General features: G+C 33.7%; 1 protein-coding gene across 6 annotated transcripts in view; it reads right to left on the bottom strand.

Annotated features, from left to right (window-relative positions):
* LOC123311810 (asparagine-rich zinc finger protein AZF1) overlaps positions 1-20,417 on the bottom strand; it is a 220,215-nt gene that overhangs the window by 45,870 nt on the left and 153,928 nt on the right. For 2 of the 6 annotated variants that reach the window (XM_044895905.1, XM_044895903.1), the window contains exon 1: positions 6,192-6,400. The exons of 1 other annotated variant lie outside the window; for it this stretch is intronic. The gene's annotated coding sequence lies outside the window, so the exon portion shown is untranslated. Of the gene's footprint in view, positions 1-6,093; positions 6,113-6,191; positions 6,401-16,748; positions 16,801-20,417 lie in introns of those variants that run through there. 3 more of the 6 variants (XM_044895902.1, XM_044895904.1, XM_044895909.1) reach the window with 3 other exon arrangements.

The following is a 20,417-nucleotide window of genomic DNA, read 5'->3' as shown; positions in this document are numbered from 1 at the left end:
GTACACTTTCAAAACACTGATATTTAGTGTTGGCAAATGATTATTGAACTGAGATTCTTTAACATACTGAAACGAATATTTTCACGAAAAATTTGTCGTTCTATTTGAACCCATCATATACAAGATGAATCAGAAATTTAGAGCCATATTTCTAGGATCAATTAAACACCAACAGATGGGTGCTCTTTATATAATGAACTTCTGTCCATAAGCGCATATTAAGGATGCTATAATAACCCTCGTTTTTTTATATAACTTCTGAAATGGTTTCCATAACAACTGTTGGGTATTATTTGATGATGCCTACCAAGACTTATTTATTATTTGCTTATGCTTCTTTGATATTTCGGATTCACTAAGGGTAGTATAAGGACGAGTTGTCGTTTTCTCTGTTACCAATGTTTTGATATGATATGTATCAGAATAAAGGTAGTATTTTTGCAGCTTTTTCTTGAAAAAATTATTTTGTTGTAGTGTTTGTCAAATGTACTGATGGTCGAGTAATTTAATGAGGGTGTTACAAGTTTTTGAAAGAGTCTCTTGCTACTAAATTTTTTCCACATATTTTTTGAAGGGGATAATCAATGAATTTGAATTATTTATATGATATGACTTTAGGGTACATGTGATTCATTTTATTCAGTGAGAAGAATTATATATTTTTTGACAAAAGATTCTCTTTATGCATCATTCATAAATCAACCGTATTCGAGTTATTTATTGGAATCTGATTATCAAAAGAACCTTTCTGAGGGTTGTAGCAGCCTCTATAAGTGATTTAGATTTTGGTTCCTCTTGATAGGTTATGGTCTTCATACTCGAATAACTCTAAATCGCACTAAGCTTTTTCCAAGAAAAAGCTGCAATGAATATTTATTATTTTGATACGTCCCATCAAGAAAAATAGGTTTAGAAAAGGATAACTCGCATCTTGAAAACTACCCCTATTAAAACCAAAAAGGAGCATGAGCAAATAAAGTGTTTTAGTATCCTTAAATAACACTCTACAAGTACCTACTTCGGAATTGAGGTAGGATTACTTTAGGCCCTTTCTCGAGGGCTGTAACCACCTTGCTGAGCGATTTTGGACATGAATTCATTAGACCAAGGCCACTTATTTTTGATTTCCTTCTATTCTTAGGTATGTTGCTCGACCTTTTCGATTCACAAAGTATATAATGTACTTCTTAATTTATCTACATGAATTTCAATTTATAATGAGCATATTTTTCAATATCAACAGATGAAAGAGTGAAGTTATGCAGCGAATCAACAAGTTTCAAGATGCTACTCTATGCCACAATACCTAATCAATAAACAAGAGCATCCTGAGACCAAAATCTCGATGAAAACCTTGAACTTCAATGGTCAATAAATGGAATCAAGTTAATACTAATCGTGATTTCCATCTATATCCATTCACAAACTTCACGAAACGAACAATGCGCTTGATTAGATGACGAAAGTCGAAAATTTCAATCTCACTACAACGAATAACCACTCATAAGGTTGGGTAACTCCATCACTATCAGGCGCGTAAAGCAATATCGGAGCAAAGTTGAAGATCGGATAGAGTAATGAGCCAATAATGGGAATATTTATATCGAAACCCGTAGTCGTACCAACCTCCAAGACATTATCGATAAATCAAGTTCGTACCCAGTTATATTTCAATTTTAATGAAAACACCCGCGTTTTGTTCAACGATCCGTCCTACGATTAGAAACTTTTTCATTTCGAGTGTGGAGATTACGGCTACATTAGTCCCAGACAGTCTATAGTTATACACTGATCGACTCTGAAAACGATTCTGGAGTATAAGAGGCTGTCTTTGATTTTTAGAATGTTAATAATTCATTGAAGTTTATTTTAGATCCGCGGACGTAAGGGAAGATGGAAAATGGAACGAAAAATTGTAATCTCATAAATTCCACCTCAAAAATGTCTTAATAAAATTTTTAATTTCAAAATTACACCAATCACAGAAGATTTCAACTATAACAACTATTAATGTGTTCAACTGCAGAAACTGCAATGCAATATGGTGTATAGGTGATTTTTATCCTTTTCCATGTGAGTCACATTTTTTATCCAAAATGAATATGGAAAAGCAGTGAAAAAAGTCAACTTCGCTTCCTGTTCCTAAAAATCTTTCGAGTTACTCGCTTAACGCACTGTTGGAATCTCCAAATATTTCGATTGATTCACAGATAAAGACGGTTATTTCCTTTTTCTCTGAATATTCGTTGAACAAAATTTATTTCATTGGTTAATCCACATGATGATTTTGATATGAAAAAAAAATTTATGATCATATGTTGCTGTATCTAGTCAGGAATATGCAATCTGCCTAACCCACTGATTGCGTTTTCATAATTTCTTATAATAATTTCCAGCAAGTTCAAATGTTTATTGCGCTAAAATAAGTCCCTATTCTCCAGACTATTCTATTGAGAAATTACTTTGGGCTAAAAGTTGTTATAAATTTTGAGAATTTTTTCGTTATACATATTAAAATTTTTATGAAATATACGAAGATGAATGATTGTGAAAACAATATAACGTAATATAAAAAATATTGATTTGAATATGCATTGTGTGTATTGTCAACAACAATTGAAAATCGCCACTAAATTGCTTTATTTCAGCAAAAGATATGAAAATATTATCATAAATCTTCTGAAATAAGTGGAAACTGGAAACTTATATAAAAGGCACATTTTGGAATATTTTCTGTCAAATTGGATTTAATTCAATAATATTACCTATAAAGTAAAACTTATACTAATTGCACATAGTGATAATTAAAAAAAAAATAATTTTCCAACTGGACTGAAAAGTAACCAAATTTTTTATGGAACTTTTTTTTTGGAATCCATTCTTGACTATATACGTATAATGTTGGTCAAGGCTGTCATTTTTCATTATCCTCTCATTAGGTGGGAGGGATATAATCGCTGTTCCTATAAAGTTCCGTTAGAAATAACACATGTAGATACACAACATTATGAATAATATACGGTAATTCTTTCTTTCTTGGACAAAGGCTGCCCTAGGAAGTGGATGCAGGATACGGATTATTTTCATTTTGTCGGCTCCAGTTACAATTCTTCAGTTGAAATGAAAGATATCATAAATGAAGAATTGTAAAAATGAACATTAATTTTGGTGACACACAGAGCACTGGGAAGGAATTAGTAACAAAAAAATATAAATTTCAAATTGAATATTGATTAAATAGTTTTATATTATATTCAATCCGAGATTCAATCTAACTATTAACAGTTTTAGGTCCTATTCAGTTATTTTTGTGAAATTCAATGAAGTCAATACAGAGGGTTAGAAAAATATTCATTTACGTTTTCAATCCAAATATCGATCATTTATAGTGAAATTTGAGTTGCAATATTCTATAAAACAAATTTGTCATGAATTTTTCTGTGTATCTACATAAATTTTGCATCGAAATGAAATTCAATGATTTTTGAGACCTGATGAAAAAAAGCGTAAAATTTGTAATATTGTCTGAGAAACTGTATTCCATTGAATTTTGAGATATTTCTAAGATAATAAATATTTTATTGTCAGGAATTGTCGAGGAATTGTTTATACTGAAACGAATATTTAGTTGGTTGAAGAAATTATCTGTGATAAATTCAGTGAAGCATTTCGATTTGATTGTTGTGATATGAGTGATTTTCATTCTTCTTTAATTATCAGACTAGTAGGTATACTTGCGTTAAGCTAGTTTGTAAGTAGGTGATTATCTGGTAGTGGTTGTTACATAAAAGTGATCTCGAAACTGAATTAATGTGTAATATCTAACGGATATGTTTTTTGTGGAGTGTGTGTAATATATAATTTAATTTATTAGTTGGAGGAACGCTATGGAAGAACGATTAAACAAATGTATATATATTAAATTAATTCTCAAAAAATAATTCGCGAAACTAATAGTAGGTATATAGTTTTGAAGCATTGGTTTTGCCATAAACTGAAGAAAATAACCATTTTTCTCAATTTCAACGGTAATGAGTTATTTGTTTATGTTTAAATGAATAAGGGTCAGTTTCTTTTGAATTTTCTGAACATATTATATACTGGCAGTCTTGAAATCATCTCAGCAGTTTGATAGCACTCTTCAGGAAAACATTAGAGGCGGTTCGATGCAAAACTGAGAAGAGCACTAATAAAAACATGATTCATGGGTGTTGTTGAACTTTTCGATATTTTCAAAAAATTTAGTCATGGTAGATAGCAAATCAATACCAATAGGGAACCAATCGGTTCACATACGAGCATTTTATTGTTCTTCTTCAGTTCAATGAGTTAAAGAGAGGAGATAATAATTTTGTTTTGTTTTACGGAATAATTTCTGGGGGAATTGAGAAGGGTAAAGTTTCCGGTTTATCCGTACGGTTATTATTTTATACATTTCATACATACGGAAAATAAATTAGGTACATATGTTTTTTCCATGCCGAATAATATTGAAAGTTTTTAAATTATCACCTTCAGCTGAAAATTCATTTTGTTCAACAAATAACGCAAACCGCTAATTTCGGTAATTAATTTCCAATATCCGGACCAGGAATTCAGAACAAGGTTGACATTCTTATTAACGTCCACTCGTTATTCCTCATTCCCTCGAAAATTTCCGAATATCCGAATATTCAAAATGAATCGAATTTCGTTGTATAATTGATTCAACTCTGGGTAATGATGTTCATAATTGTCATCGTATTAATTAATTCCATAAAACCCTAACGAGGTGAAGTAGCGAAAAATTTATGACGTAGAAAATTTATTCAACCATAAGGTAGATTTTGTTAACCCAAGCGACATAAAAACGACGATGGAAACCACTGAAGGAATTTTTCCGAGCGCCTCCAGTAGGTACATCGTCGAATTTCTCGCTTAACGCATCGTTGAAATCTCCACATATTCAGGCGATTTTGACGGTTTATTCTCCGAGAACGGTTCATTTTGTTAACGAAATCCATTTGGGTATGAACATTGAATTTTTTAATGTCATTCGCAATTCGAAAAGATAAATTCAGAAAAATATATCTGATGTTGATTTATTTTGCGTGAATACACTGGGGGGAAAATTTTCAGTTTTACTCTGAGTAGGTATAATAGGTGTTAGTCTTCTGTTTTCACCTCATTAAAAGATCCAGTTCTTACATGCATATAAATAATCGGATATCTTGAGGAGAAATTCAATATTGCCGAATAACGGAATCATATCTCGATCGAGTTTTTTCCCAAATAAAATGTGATATACGCTGTATGAAATAAAATATACTGGATTAAATATCGATCCGCAATTCGCTCAATTAAGATGATACCGGACCAATTAGGACTTCTTAAATTAAAATGAGTCAAAACAGTTGGATGTTCCCCAATTAAGTGTTTTCAGTTGGGCTATTCAACTTCATCGCCAACCAACGGTAGCAGGTACAATGACTTGAGTCATTGCACCCGAAAAACTAGACCGTTGTTCTCATCAGACCATTTATTCGTTCAGCCTATTGCCTCCTCGACCGCAGCAGGAATTTCGGTTTTCAGGAAATTTTGGAAGATATTCCTAACATATCTTTGAAAAAACTTGAGTCTGTCCAAGAATTAGTTCGCCGAGTAGTTCGCTAATTGTCAGATTAGTTCTGTTATATCTACCACTCATGAGGGTGGAAAATATGCTTCCTAATACCTAATAATGAAATTTTCTTTTCGAGGGAAGCAATGGTAGGTATAAGAGTCGTGAAAGATTTGAATATTAAACGAATCTGCTGCTAAAATTTTGTTGCATCATACTTTTTCTACGAAGGAGCATTCCAGTAAAGAGTCTTGGTTTGGGAAGATTTGATCATCTTTTTTGTTGAGTAATTTTTCTGAATCATGGATGAAATTTCATGACATTTCTCACCATATAATAATCATTTCTTATCAAACACAATCACAAAAAGCTGATATTTCACACCGTAAAATCTTTCCTCATCGAACAAAATCACGAAAAGCTTAAAATTCTAGGTGGACAAGGTAGCTGAGCTCCTCTGTTGACGGATTTCCCTTGACTATAAATTGCCTTACTGTATCCGTGTTCGATTTAGAAATGTTGAATATTCTATGAGCAGTATCCGGATGTGAAGAAGTCTAACTTAATAAATCCTGAACGTGGTTGAACTCACTTAAAACACATAACTCCAAAAGTATCCGAATGAACGAAGGGGTCCTCCAGTCTCCAAGTCCGATAAGATGGAAGGAACAAAAACTTAAAATCACTAATATCACAAAGAAAGCACAACAAATCGAGTTGAGAGAAACACGCGCAACGTACGAACTAAACAACTAGGTTACCATTTTAGTGGGACTGTGACTTGAAACTAACTAAAGGCTAGTTTCTTCTTACAAGGTTGTTCATGGACGGCTGCCAGCAACAATCTTAGAAATCTGAGAGGTGGGGAAACTCTTCGGGCCCAGAGACCACCGACCAAAATCGTAGGTATCCGGTCTGTCCACTAGCGGTTTATGCTAAACGCGCGGATAGTCCTTTTCTATCCTTTTTTTCTACGATTTAATTATAACTCCTTTTCGACGAGACAAAAATAACTCTACACACATACGAGTGAAAAGCGAAGCGTCATGTGAAAGTTATTAGGTTGTTGCACTTATTGTCGGATCAGTGACGACTCGGATGTGTTGTTGTAGATGAGGATAGGCTCTGGGAATACGGGATATGCTGGGGTTTCTTCGGTCCTGTGAATTCGTCATTGGTTTTTAGATTTTAAATCCCGTTGGGAAAATTAATGGTCAGGAGTATTGATGTCATGAAGAAGAAACTTCTTGGAGGTTGAGAATTCAGTCTCAAACGTCTGTGGAGGACATAATATATATATGTACTTTTGATGAAGAGCATAACACTTTATGACATCAAACAGTAATTTGAAGCATAGATATGCATGCGAGATATTCAAAAAAGATTCGGAAACTGATGCCTGCTGAGGTTACTCTGCTGAAGTAACTAACCGTGGAGTTCCTTATTGGACATTTCACATCCATTTCTTGAAATCTTAAAAGACAGAGTCAAAAGTGTCAGATATTGGAAAATTACAGGCAAAGATTACAAAGTCGGGCAGAAGTCTGTAATGAAATTAATATTTTTACATCCAATAACTCAAAATTTAAACACTGAAGCCAATCAATTAATTTTTAATTACCTTTATTTTCTGGAAATGGAATTGAAAGTTTTCTTCAACCCCTTAACAGCAACGCCAGTCAGTCAAATACCACTATGCTCTTTGTTTTTCTTGATTGTTTGTTGATAGAAAAAAAAGAACCTTCTGTTTCTTCTGATATTCACAAAAAAACAAAGATTTTGTCGGGATTCCATTTTCAGTGACCTTTGAAACTAGCCGATACATGGTATTTTTTCATTTGAAAAACGTAAGTTTAATGGTATTCTGGTTAAGGTTCAAATTCGAATACGTACTCAATTTTATTGCCAGAATATGAGAGTTTGTTTTATTGAAATCAACTGATAAGTTTCTGCGTTCTCACCGTTCAGATATTGAACCCAGCTTCGAATTTGATTACACTTGCCAATTTCGATTTATTCCTATTTGGTGTAGATTCTATTTTGAATATTTATATGAATATGAATATTTTTGAATAATTAATTATCAATGGCAACTGAGATTCGGACTATATAGAATGTATTTCAGATCAATGGTGTGATAAATTGTAATAAAAATGTGACAAATTGCACTCTGTTGTACCTATTTAACTCAATGATCAAAATATTTACTGATAAGGCGATGACAAGTGAGTTCTGTATTTCTTGTGGTATTTTCAATATGGTAAAAATATGAAAGGAAATTTTTTTTTTATTCTCAAGAGTGTGATGAAGTATCTCAAAATCTTCATGAGATATGTGGATATTATCATCAAATGGTTTCTTTATTTCTTTGGTTCAGGCTGAACCCTTGTGTAGTTAAAAATAAATACTTTGCCTGTGCGATTTTCTGAAAAACTCGAGTTGTTAATGACAGGAGCTCACCTTTCAAGGACTCAGTTATTGAATAGGGTAGTACCTACTTGATGAGGCATTAGTTATTTATGGTATTACTCAACAAAGAGGACAAATTGTAAGAGCATTCGTAGAAGAAAGAAAATTCAATCATTCTCAACCAAATAACATTGCCTCCAAATTCACCTACTACAAACAGCCTACTACTTTCTTATTTCAAAAAGCACCCCCAATATACCTCCGCATCGTTAGATAGCTGATTTGATGGTATTTTCAAAAGTAAATCACATCTTAGGTAAAACTTCAACGGTTTATGAGTTATTGGGATTTTTACGAATACAATGGTTTTCCAATCTGTATTATAACAGTGTTTGATGTTTGGATCTAAAAAGTATATCAGGGTATTTATGAGAATATGTGAAGAAAATGCAAGCAAATGTGAACATCTGGAATTAAACGTTCAGATATAAATTAATAAACCGAAAGAGGGTGAGCTAAAGATAGAAATTTGAGCGAAGAAAACCAGCTCATTGAATACACTATGTCCTGCGTAAGAATTTCGTATGGCAACAAATAACGAGAAATGCACGCAAGGGGTAGCCCTGTTTTAACATAGATGAGATCAAAGATTATAGAGGTGATGCATAGTCAACAAATCTTATATTGAGGGGTCAATTATTGGGAAGAAGTTTCTTGATGGGACCCAAGGAAGAGAGAAAGAGAAGGAACAGAGGAGAAGTTGGGAGGTGGAAAGGCAATTGGAAGTGGAATCGCTAGACGATTATGTTTGAGAGAGATGGTTGGCTTGGTTTGGCCTAGACATTTGAAACGATGAAAAAGGAAGGATAAGATGCATTTTGGAGACAACAGTGCAGGTGAAACCTAAGAAATAAAGACCCCAACAAACATAGGGGACTTTATCAAGAAGGAGGAAAATAGCATAATCAAAGTACATAGAGCCCATTGGAGGTTTTCACCATTTTCATGAAAATAAGGATATTTCCTCTGCTTCACAATTGCGAAATTGAAATATTCTTCCCAATAATCGAAAGAAGAACGATGAAAAGCCGACCTCACTCGATTTGTACGATATGAATCGTCACACATTTCCTAGCCCCTCCTACGTAGTTATATCAAAGAATCCGCTCGAATCAGAGCGGCACAGGAATGTATGAATAAATAATGAGGAGCAATATTCCTTTGTTATTCATGAGGCTAAATTGTTGCTGCTCATTTTACGGGTAATTCAACGCGGAATTGAGGAAAAATTCGGTTTCTTCTGTTATTAATTCTGTGGATACTGCTGATGCGCTGATTGGCTGATATGGCTGTTTCACTATTGTTTTATTTTGTACCAGAGTCTCTTGGTTGATGGTAATCTTCACTTCGAGATACATATTACGGAAGGAAAATATTTCATGCGAAAGTCTGTGTTTCATTGATGGTAAGTATACTCAAGCCGCAGTATTTTATACCCGGTATCTGAAGTCGTCATGAATAGGTAAATTTCGCCAGGTAGGTACATGATTTTAGATGTCGAAATATAGAAGACACTGCGTGGTAAAACGAACCCTTGTGTATTATGGATCCTTGGCCAAATCCTATTTTATAATTCCTGAACTCTGTTTTAATCCATCACATTATAATTTGCCTCTGCCAAATTCCCGAATGGGCAGATTGAAGAAAAGTTAATAGGAACTTTGTCTGCAGTTAGATCAATGATTAAGAAGATGCATTGCACAATCTTCATGGTTATAATCAACCAATGATTAATTCTATAAATATCAATGGAGATAAACAACCAAAAAATTCGCGTGGTTGGTAATTGAGATCATAAGATTTATATTGCTCACTGAGCCGACCTGGAAAATCGGAACAAAGTACTAAAATTTCAGAATATTTTCGTGTTTCTCACCTAAAGTGACTAGTGTTGAAATCATCACAAATTTTCGAGACCAGTGAGCATCGAATTGGATATAGCCTGTACATAATATACGAGTCAATATTGTGAAATCTTTTTCTCTTTACTTTTCGATCAATTATTCAAGTAACTTCTATCAATATTACTACTTACGTTTGAACTGTACTTGAACTGTATAAGTTTAGAATAGAATAGAATAGAATAATTATTTATTTTCTCATCACCCACTGTACAGTAAGAGAAGATAGAAAACAAGTCAGCAAAAATATCAACTATTAATAACAAAATTAATACCATAATACAATATCTGCACACATATTATCTATTATCTTAAATGCTTACATGACGAGTAATATTCTTCCAAAGTATATGGTTCAATATCGAGAATCAATGCAAAGATTTTCTTTTTAAAAACGAAAAAGTTTTTCTCATTTTTGATACTTATCGGAAGATAGTTAAAAAGTTTCAAGACTGTGTAGTATGGCTGCTTTTCAGTTTCAGTTTCAGTTTTCAGTTTATTTTTCTGATCACCAAAGATATACGAAAATATTTTTTCATCTTGTGATCCTATTGACTTCGAAGATACTGAATTATTATAGTTAATAGTAGTAGTAAAAAGCTTTATTCAAACAATGTTTCAAAGGGCTAATGACCTAGGTCCTCCTACCCTATTATAGTTACTATATATTAAATTATCAAATAGTCCATCTTCTATCAACAAAAAGGTCTTCTCAACTATTAAAACCTTTCCAGTTGAATTGGTGAGTTAGTACAGAAGATCCAAGCGAGATAATTCCTAGCGAAATTTCCATATTATCAGTTTAAAAATGAGGAATTCTGTTTGAATGACTCATTCATTGGGTAATGGTTCGAATGAATCTCACATGGCTCAAAAATTCCACGACTTAATTGGATTATTTGGACAGAGAATGAAGTCAATATTCGTTTCGGTAATAATCACCTAGTCCAATTCGCTAATTTTATTCATTTTATTATTATGGTTCTATGAAACCATTAATTGCTATGAAAATGGATTTAAATTCAGATATAACGAACTGATGAATTAGTAACTTTATGCAAAAAATTTGATTTTATTTGAACTGGTCTGAATCCGGAATACAAATTGGAGGCTTTTACCAATATCAAAAAATTTAGTAATTGCTGAAGAGCTTCTTATAATAGAAATAATACTTCAGGATCTTCATAAATGATCGCAGCATCGTAGCATTTGGCTTAGAATTATTTTGTGCTGTGCTGTGATTTTATGTAAATTAAAGTTTTATGTGAATTAAATTTCCAAGTAGAACTAAGCAAATTTCAACAATCAATTTTCAGCTGTGCGGGCAACAAACATAACATTGGTGACAAAATTATTCAAATTAGGTAGAAGGTGACAAAAGATTAATAAGTGGTTAAGAAGTGATTTTTCATTATTTTCCTCAAAGAACTAGAACTATAGAAGAGCAAGTCTTATCCTTAAATTCATTGCAGTGTTCAAGTATTCTATAGATTGGGGAGTTCAGTGCGCCTAGTTGGCAAATAAAATGTATCAAACTGCCTATCATGTGCCTAAATTGTTCCTCAACACTCAATGATTGCTCTCTGCTATAAGTACCTTTTTCTGTTATCGTCTTGAGCCCTGGACGTCCGAGTGGCATTTTACTGGCCGTTTCACCAGAAAACGAGTTTTGAGAACTTGATTTTAGGGTGATTCGAAAGCGGTGATTGAACTGGATGGCACTAATGGATCGGAATAGAGTTCTATTTTCACACTCATGACTAGTGAAAATTTTGAACCTTTGGGTTTGGATCATGGAAAGCTTTTAGTATGTATCGACGGCTATACGTCGTGTGAAGTAGATTTTATATAAGATATTCACTAATTTTTTTAAAGAGATTTCGTTTTTTTATACGGATTTTTATAGCCGATAAAAGCATCCACCTGCTCATATACGGGGATAGATATATTGAAGAATTCTTAGCCTACTATAGAACCAAACAAAATTTCAATGTCAAAATATTTTATTACTGAACATATTCTCCTGTTAATTGGAGCATTTTTTACAGCGAACCTGCAACGTCTCTAGACCTTTAAAAAAAATGTTTCTTCTTGCTCTGCAAACCGGATCTTCACAGCTTTTATTACTTCCTCGTTTGAAGAAAATGTACGACCTTTTAAACTTTTTTTCAGTTGAGGAAAGAGATGATAGTTGGATGGAGCCAAATCTGGTGAATTCTAAATCACGAATTTTTTGAATGACAACATGAGATTTGTGAGCAGGGGCGTTGTCCTGCAAAAACAAAACACCTCTGGATAGCTTTTTTCTTTTACTTTCTTTTTTGATTGGTCAGTAATGTCGAATGGTTATCTCCGGTTATTGTTCTACCTTTATCCAAAAAATCAATCATGATTACTCCATAGCAATCCCAAAACACTGAAGCAAGAACTTTTCAAGCAGATTTTTGGACACGGAACTTCTTAGGTCTTGGAGAATCAGAGTTTCGCCATGCCATCGATTGTTGCTTTGTTTCTGGATCGTAGAGATGTACCCAAGTCTTACCCATAGTAACAATTCGTTTTGAGAAGTCTACATCGTTTTAAAATCGAGCACTGATCGAACGCGATGCTTCTACCCTCGCACGCTTTTGGTCAACATTCAAACATTTGGGGATCCATTTTGCAGCTATTTTTCTCATATCCAAATTGATGTGAATTTTATGATGAGCGCGTTCGTATGAAATATTCAGTGCTTGAGATATCCGATTTAGCCCAATACGACGCCAACAGTCTGATAAAATCTTGTCATGAACTGCATCGATATTTTCGGGGACCGACACAGAAACTGGCCTTCCCAATCGGTCATCATCTTCAATGGAAAATTTACCTCTTTTGAAGCTTGCAGTCCCATTTTCCACGTTCGCATATGAAGGACATTGATCACCAAGAGTATTAAGCATATCTTAGTAAATCTGCTTACCTCCTAACCCTTTTAAATACAAGTACTTGATGCTGGCTCGATACTCCAATTTTTCGATTTTCATAATTTCGGTGGACATCTACTTTCTTTCAATTTATTGCGTAAATCTGTTTTACTTTTTCGTCCTTTTTCCAAAGTGACAGAAACTTGGGTTCCATAGAGCACCATACTAAGAAGATTGTGAACAGATGGATTCTTTGAGTCAAGACTGACTCATGAATGAAGAGAACATTGTGCGTTCAGAAAACCAACAGCACCGTTCTCTAGATAAACAACATGTAAGTAGGGTTGCCTCGATGTATTGACGACTAGGAGCTAGGTTAGAAAAACTCAATGAATCTTCTTGGCATGGCTTCTTCTTGGTTGATTTTTCGGAGAAAACATGTGAAAAACCTTTTGAAATCTACTTTAGGCGCTCCGGACTATCTGCCCAAAAATATTTTGAAGCGAATTAAGACCTAAGAAAGGGACAATCTAATTGTCAGATAGCTTTGATGTGAACATATTTTCCCTTCGATTGGGTTCCCCTCCTATTGCTTGATCCTCTGAGAATGCAGCATGAAGCCACCATAACCTCCTCCTGTGGCAGCAACTTGGAGACGCGCAAAAATTCTGCATCTGGCATTAGACTTATCCATAAATCGTGTTCGAAAATTGGCACCATCTGAGCCAGCAACTCAACAAGAATTCCATGCAATAGGCAATTATAAAAATCAAATCTGATACGTTCCCGTTGATAAACTAACAAATTGGAAGCTTGTGAAACGTCCGATATGCAAATGATAATATCGAAATACGTAACTAATTATTTATTTGTCTGACTAATCAACACATTACTGCTGATCAACAGGAGAGCACGGAATATGAAATGAGTCTATCGAACCCGTGTTCGATAAAACTTGAAGAGATTTATCGTGCGTGTTTTTCATTCGCCAGGATCTAGAGCGTGCTGCATCCGGTTTGGGTCTAAAATTTTCAGTCATAAAAGAAGCACGAAAAATTTTTAGTAATTTCGAATTACTCAACTTTATTTGATACTTAGGGGAAAAAGGGAGAAGAAACAATTATACATCAATTCTATTCGTTATTGTGTTCTAAACGTGGAAAGCCTATATTCATGATTCATTTCAATTCAGACCAGACCAAATAAAAAAAAATTATCTTTATGAACAGAATTTAATAGCTTCAATGTAAAGTTAGGGATTACCTGCTTTTGAACTCGCTTGGATTACAGAAGAAAATTTTTTCTCAGTATTCTTACAAAAATATTTCTGGGATAACAGAATTTTTTTCAAGTGATACTATCCCTACAAAACTTAGTTTGGGCATCTAAAAACCAGTCACTGAGTCTCAATTCGAATGATTGATGATTCTGAGATGAGTTTAATACATCGAGATTTACTCTGGATTGACCACTAAAGAACATCTTCACTATGGCCTTCAATGACCATCTTATAAATTGAGCCAATAATATGTGGAATAGTCTAATTACACTTCAAAAAGGTAGCCTTCATACGACTCTACAATTCTATGCATATCTCTAGAATTCTTCTCAGAACAACCGAACAAATAACAAATATTTTCGACACGTACTCGATTTCGAAATTCGATTCTGAATTCGAATATGTGAACTCACCAAAAAGATATTGATCGAACTGAAGCAAAAAAGATATTTTATTTCAACTTGTCAACCCAAAAATTTCGTTGATAAAATGGAACATTTCTTCTGAAATAAGAGTTAATGTTAATGATTAATCATTGTTTCGTTTTTGACAGATTAAGTCAGAGTTTTTTAGTTTGCATTTCCATCTCATCTTGGAAAGATTCACAAACAACTCTTCAAAATCATTGAAATTCATTATTAAAATCAGTGCTCTGGAAAAAATATGCTTCGAGTAATTCGAACATTTTATGGTGTTTACAATTGACCTACTGAGTAGCACGACTAAACTATTCAAGCCATAGTGACCAAATTTCCCACCAATTTCACGTTTTTGGATATCAAACCACCCACTCGTGGTGTTTTTATATCGAAAGATTGGCTTCAGTAATGAAGCACATTTTTGGTTGAACGGATACCTTAATGAGCACAATTTCCATACCTATTTGGTCCGATGACCACCCACAAGCAAAACAAGGGCCATCAGTGCATCCCCAAATATGCACCCTTTGGTGTGGTTTGTGGTCCTGAGAAACTATTGGCCCGTAATTCAACAGAGATGACGATGGTCATTAGTGACCGCTATCGTGCATTGATTATAAACTTTTTATTGCCCAAAATACACGAACTGAATCTGGACAAAGCGATCGACCTATTACGAAATGAATAAGATGAGCAATTCATTTCTTGTGTTGGACCAGTGAGTTGGCCACCTATACATACTGGTGAGATACTACCCTATATACTCGAAAAGTAACTCAAAATTGTACTTCTCGTATGGATCACCTGCAACGCAGTCCTGGTCAACATTTACATAAAATAATCCTTACAAAGTGAATGGTGGGGATTTATTTTCAATTCCTTACGAAAATATGATACTTCTTTTCAATTTTCCTGTGTTTTTTTTCAAAAATTAAAATCCAAACGCTAGAAAATCACCCATTACTTACATACTGAAAGAACGTTTTCGAGTCAAAACCAAATTCTGTTTGTGGAGCTACTCGTCAGATAAGAACTCTAGGTTGTGGAAAATTTCCATTCGAATTTCTCTTTCGAATTCCTAAAACTCAATAATGCAAATTGACACTCAACACATTTTTCAGCAATAAACAAACTAATAAACTTTACTGCCAATCAGAGAGAGAACAGGTTATCCAAATAACTTCCATTTGAATATTTATCAATTTAGACTAGGCCTACGGGTAGCTTGTTAATAGCTGAATGGAAAAAATCAGCAGACTAGGACAACAGCGTTGAATTAATCATTTATTAGTGCGATGAAATGGCTCCGTGCATCGCCAAAGTATACGTTTCTAATTGATTGTCGAATCCAAATTAGTGGGTATTTATATCTTGTTCTTCCTTTGAGGTGTGGTCATTAATGCTGACTGATTCACCTTCTGATTCCAAATCATTGAATTGGACCTGTTGCGTGGAATTGAAATTTGAATGTTATTGATTATTCAAATTAGAATTGGAAAAATGAGTCATATAATGAAGATGTTTGGAATTGCAAGGACACATTTTTTACTTTATGGGTTCCAATGGAGCTGTATCATAATAAAAAATACGGCAATAAAGAGAAATCTTCCGAAAAACCCTTGTTTAAGTAAAATAGTTTTTAAAGATATCTCCACATAGAAAATTGTCTGAAATATTCGAATAACCCATTGAGAATCTCTAAGATTTTAGTTAGTTCAAGATATAATTGCTAGAACCTTTTGTTTTAGCATATTTTTTTGTGTAACTTCTTTTTTATCATAATTGATCATAAATTGTTACTGATTTCTGTAACTATCTCTATCTATTGAAAATCAATTAATTAATATGCTCTTCAGGCTGGTAGCTACAAATTTTAATGGTGAAGCCTTTTGTTATTCCACTCTGTTATTATATTCCAAATTCTCATAGTATAGAAAAATGTGTATCTAAAATTATAACGGACTAATTCGATAAAACCAGAAAAGCAACTCTGTTAACAACTTGACATAATGAAATGAAATCTTTATAACGACTGATACAGTGTGCGAACTCATAGAAGAAATTCAGGAATTGCTATTACATAACCTCATTAAACCCATATCACCTCGAAGTAATATAATCATACCAATTTGGTTTTATGGTAAAATTTAATGATGATTAAGTAATTTGTTGAATAACTTACTTCTTGTTTTATTAGCGGACGCCTCAGCACTCGTACTCGTTCATTTATCTGAAAACAAAAAACGAGATTAGAGTAGAATTTGCAAATCCATAGAACCCGTTCTGATGAGCGTGGGTGTCAGCAACTCTATCATTATATAAGGAAGAGCTTTCGCACGTTTGCGATAAATGGATGAACCATATGTTTTGAAAAATTTTTAATGAACAGAAATATCTTCTTATTTTTCAGTGATGAATATTCAGAATTTTCACTTCTTCATAGATGCACCATAATTAACTTCATTTGTTTCAAATTCCCTTTCATCGAAACGATAAATTTGTCCTCTCTACTTCGCCTTCTGCAGATGCTCTGAGAAACCATTTGAAAAAACCGTAAGCGACTCTGGTTAAGAAAGTTTATAATCACTTTGAGTAACTTTCAAAAAACAATGGACCGTTACACGAAAACAAATGTTTTCCTATTTTATTCCCTCCAACAAAAAGGAATATGGCACGAGCATTTCTGTACATGTAATCACAGTTTCTTTCCAAAATCAGTATGGGTTCTTTAGCTGCCAATAACGTACTTCTAAACATACAATTATGTTTTTACTAAATACCTCTCAAGCATGTCTGCTCAGAGGCAAAATTCAAATTTTGAACAGATCTCCTTGTGAGGCCTGTGAAGTACCCGTTCCACAAATCTCTAATCAAATTCAGAGGCCAAAAGGTCATGGAATTGGACTCATTTCATTGTCTCTCAGATCACGTTGCTATTCGGGTGTCCATTTCAAATTACACTAAAACGCGCTGTGGGAATACAGTTTTGATTGATTCGTTTTTTGTTCGAATGATCTATTTGAAAAATTACGGTAACAATAGAGATATTTCGTATTTCGGCATTTCCTTGGATCAAGATCAGGTTGAGCAAGTTATAATGGTGAAAAAAAGCTACAAGGAATATTCTTCAACCAAGGATGACGTCAACATTCGCTGTGTTCTGATCGTATTCAGTGTAGCATCACAATTTGTAGACCTATGGCTACTGAAACTAACTAGTACCTATCTATATTGTTTAACACTTAGAGAATACTTATTTCCAACGGGTTTAACTTATCGCCTATCCTCAATCTATAAATCATAAAAGGAAAATTATAATATGAACATTTCTGTGCCAGTTTTCTTCAATAGGTTTGACTTTATTCTTTATCGATAAAACGCTAACGAACATAATATAGTATCTGATAGTGTAATGTAATTTATTAATGAATCCAATACACGAAGAAGTAGAAAAACATAAAAATTTCGAAGAACTCAGGAATAAGGAATATGAAGGTTAATCCTATAATGCCCAAGTTTTTTTTTCTTTTTTGAAATTATTTCCGTCTAGTTTCAAATTAGCTCATGTAATCTACATCTTTTTTCGCAAATAGTTAACTGATTTACATTAACACCTGTATACTCACAAAATGAACCTATACTGAAGGTGACATAGGCAGAATAATTTTTTATCCACTTATATGCAACCAGTCTCAAGGCGGACTTGGGTATTAGAGGGTTAAAGAATTAATTGATAAAGAGGAAGATGTCAAAGTATGGTGATGAACAAAGGTCTGTCGATTCAAACCCAAAAAAGTAGCCTCACAAAACATTAAGCAATAAGAAAAACAAGTAATGACCAGTGAAAGGTGCTTCTTGGTTGAATAAATTTTATGTTCACCACAGATTACTTTGTGTACTTATCGCTGCCTAATGAATTAGTATTAATTGAGTTTGAGAAGTTTTTCCACAGAAGGAAGAAGCGTTACAAAACAATTGTACCTACCTGTAAAATAATTTCAAGTGAATAATTACCCATGTTGACGTACTAAACAATAAACCATTATTTTTTACACTGAGAATCTCTGTTATACAGAATGAATCATACAGGTGAATTTAATATGATATTCAGAAGGTTTCACACTATTAGTAACCTAGTTGCAAAGCTACCTGTTCTTGTGGTAAATATTAATTAGGTATGCCTACCACCTGGTGAAAAAACTCAGTATTTGAAATTTGAATTAATAATAGTAGTGCGAATATCTTGAAAAATATCTATAGGAAATTGAAACTACGAAACATTGGATCGTAAAACAATTTGTAGATATCTTGAGAAACGCTTGACAGCCATGATTAACATGTTTTTATTTTCTTATTCTTTGCAAAAGGTAGACAGAGAAAAACTATTCTTAGAACCTAGAGCGTCAGAGTTTTAGAGTTTTTTTTTGTGGGTGGGATAGAGGCAATGCTGAGTTGAAGATGGTTTCTTAAACGGCTGAGACCATTGTAATTGTCCTGTTGCGTTGACGTTAAATTCTATGTTATGACAGAACAACATCTGTCGGGTCTCTCAGTTTTTCAATATAATTCAAATTGGTATTTCGAAATCATTTGATGGATACATAAAGATCATTATTTAATGAAGGATATATGTATATTCTGCAGGCTAATAACAGAATTTGTCGATTGGAAACAAATCGGTATAATTATTGACACCTGGAGTGGCTATGCCGAATCCAATTCAATTTGGAAATAGCCCATAGAGTGAGATTTCGAGTTGCGGAATTCAGGTTGATATTGAGAATAAGCACTGACCCGTAGAGCAATTACATATAAGTCTTCATGCATTGACCGAAGTCATTTTGAATTTGTTACTGCTGCTTAAGTTCTTAATTTGATCGAACAAATTGAGAAAATTACTTTATCGATTTCGAATATTGATTAATTTGCTCAGAAATTGAGTATTTCCTAATTTCGAGTAACTTTAGTTCCATGATTGAAATTACAGATTATTGAAGATCTTTTGTGACCAGTATTAAGCAGCCTCTTGATCTTCAAAGCTTACTGGGAAGTCAATAATTTTTGAATGGACTGTAAAGGCGTCAATCAATCCTTGTGAATTCAGGCATTGAACATAATAGATTCCCTTTAATCCAAATACGAGGGTCAATAAAATTCAATGGTATAAATATATTCAAAGTGAATTTATGAGTTGAAAACTGAAGCTCGAATGGACTGAATCAGCATCAATTATTTCGTTTCCATCAGATCATATCGCTTTCAACATTCGATCCAATAATTCAGCCCACCCTCAAGGTACAAAAACCTTATAAAAACGTCCGTTTTCACCGAGTTGCAAAAATTCAGAAGATTGATTGACAGGTATCTCTTTAACATACCAGCACATATGAATTCGTTTCTAATTCGATGCGAGCTATGCGAGCCGCAAGCGATAATTTCTCAATGAATCGATTTTTGTGGTCAACGCCGCCATAAACACTAATGATCACACTCCATCCGTCGTTGCAAAACACCAATATCTCGTATGAGGCTATAGGTAGATATTTCGATTAATTATAGTGGCTAAAATCAGCAGGTGCTCCTTAGAAATACGTGGAATTACGCAAACGTTCAAACGAAGCTCTGAAAATTAACATTCGACCGTATGAATCTCGTAGGAATGCAATTTCGAAGATGAATATGCAATATCTCCGTTAAAGATCGCCTGATGAGTATTTTCGCGTAAATTCTAACATAAGTACACATTTCATGATATTATCTAGTATTCTGCAGAAAAAATCTGGACCTCTGAGCGATTTCTGAGCAAGAAGGGCTTAAAATTGCTTGAATCATTTGTTCTGCGCATGA

The sequence above is a fragment of the Coccinella septempunctata genome, chromosome 4, assembly GCF_907165205.1.
Source record: "Coccinella septempunctata chromosome 4, icCocSept1.1, whole genome shotgun sequence".
NCBI lineage: Eukaryota > Metazoa > Arthropoda > Insecta > Coleoptera > Coccinellidae > Coccinella > Coccinella septempunctata.
The sequence above is the reverse complement of the archived record's forward strand: the minus strand, read 5'-3'. Positions and strand labels throughout refer to the sequence as shown.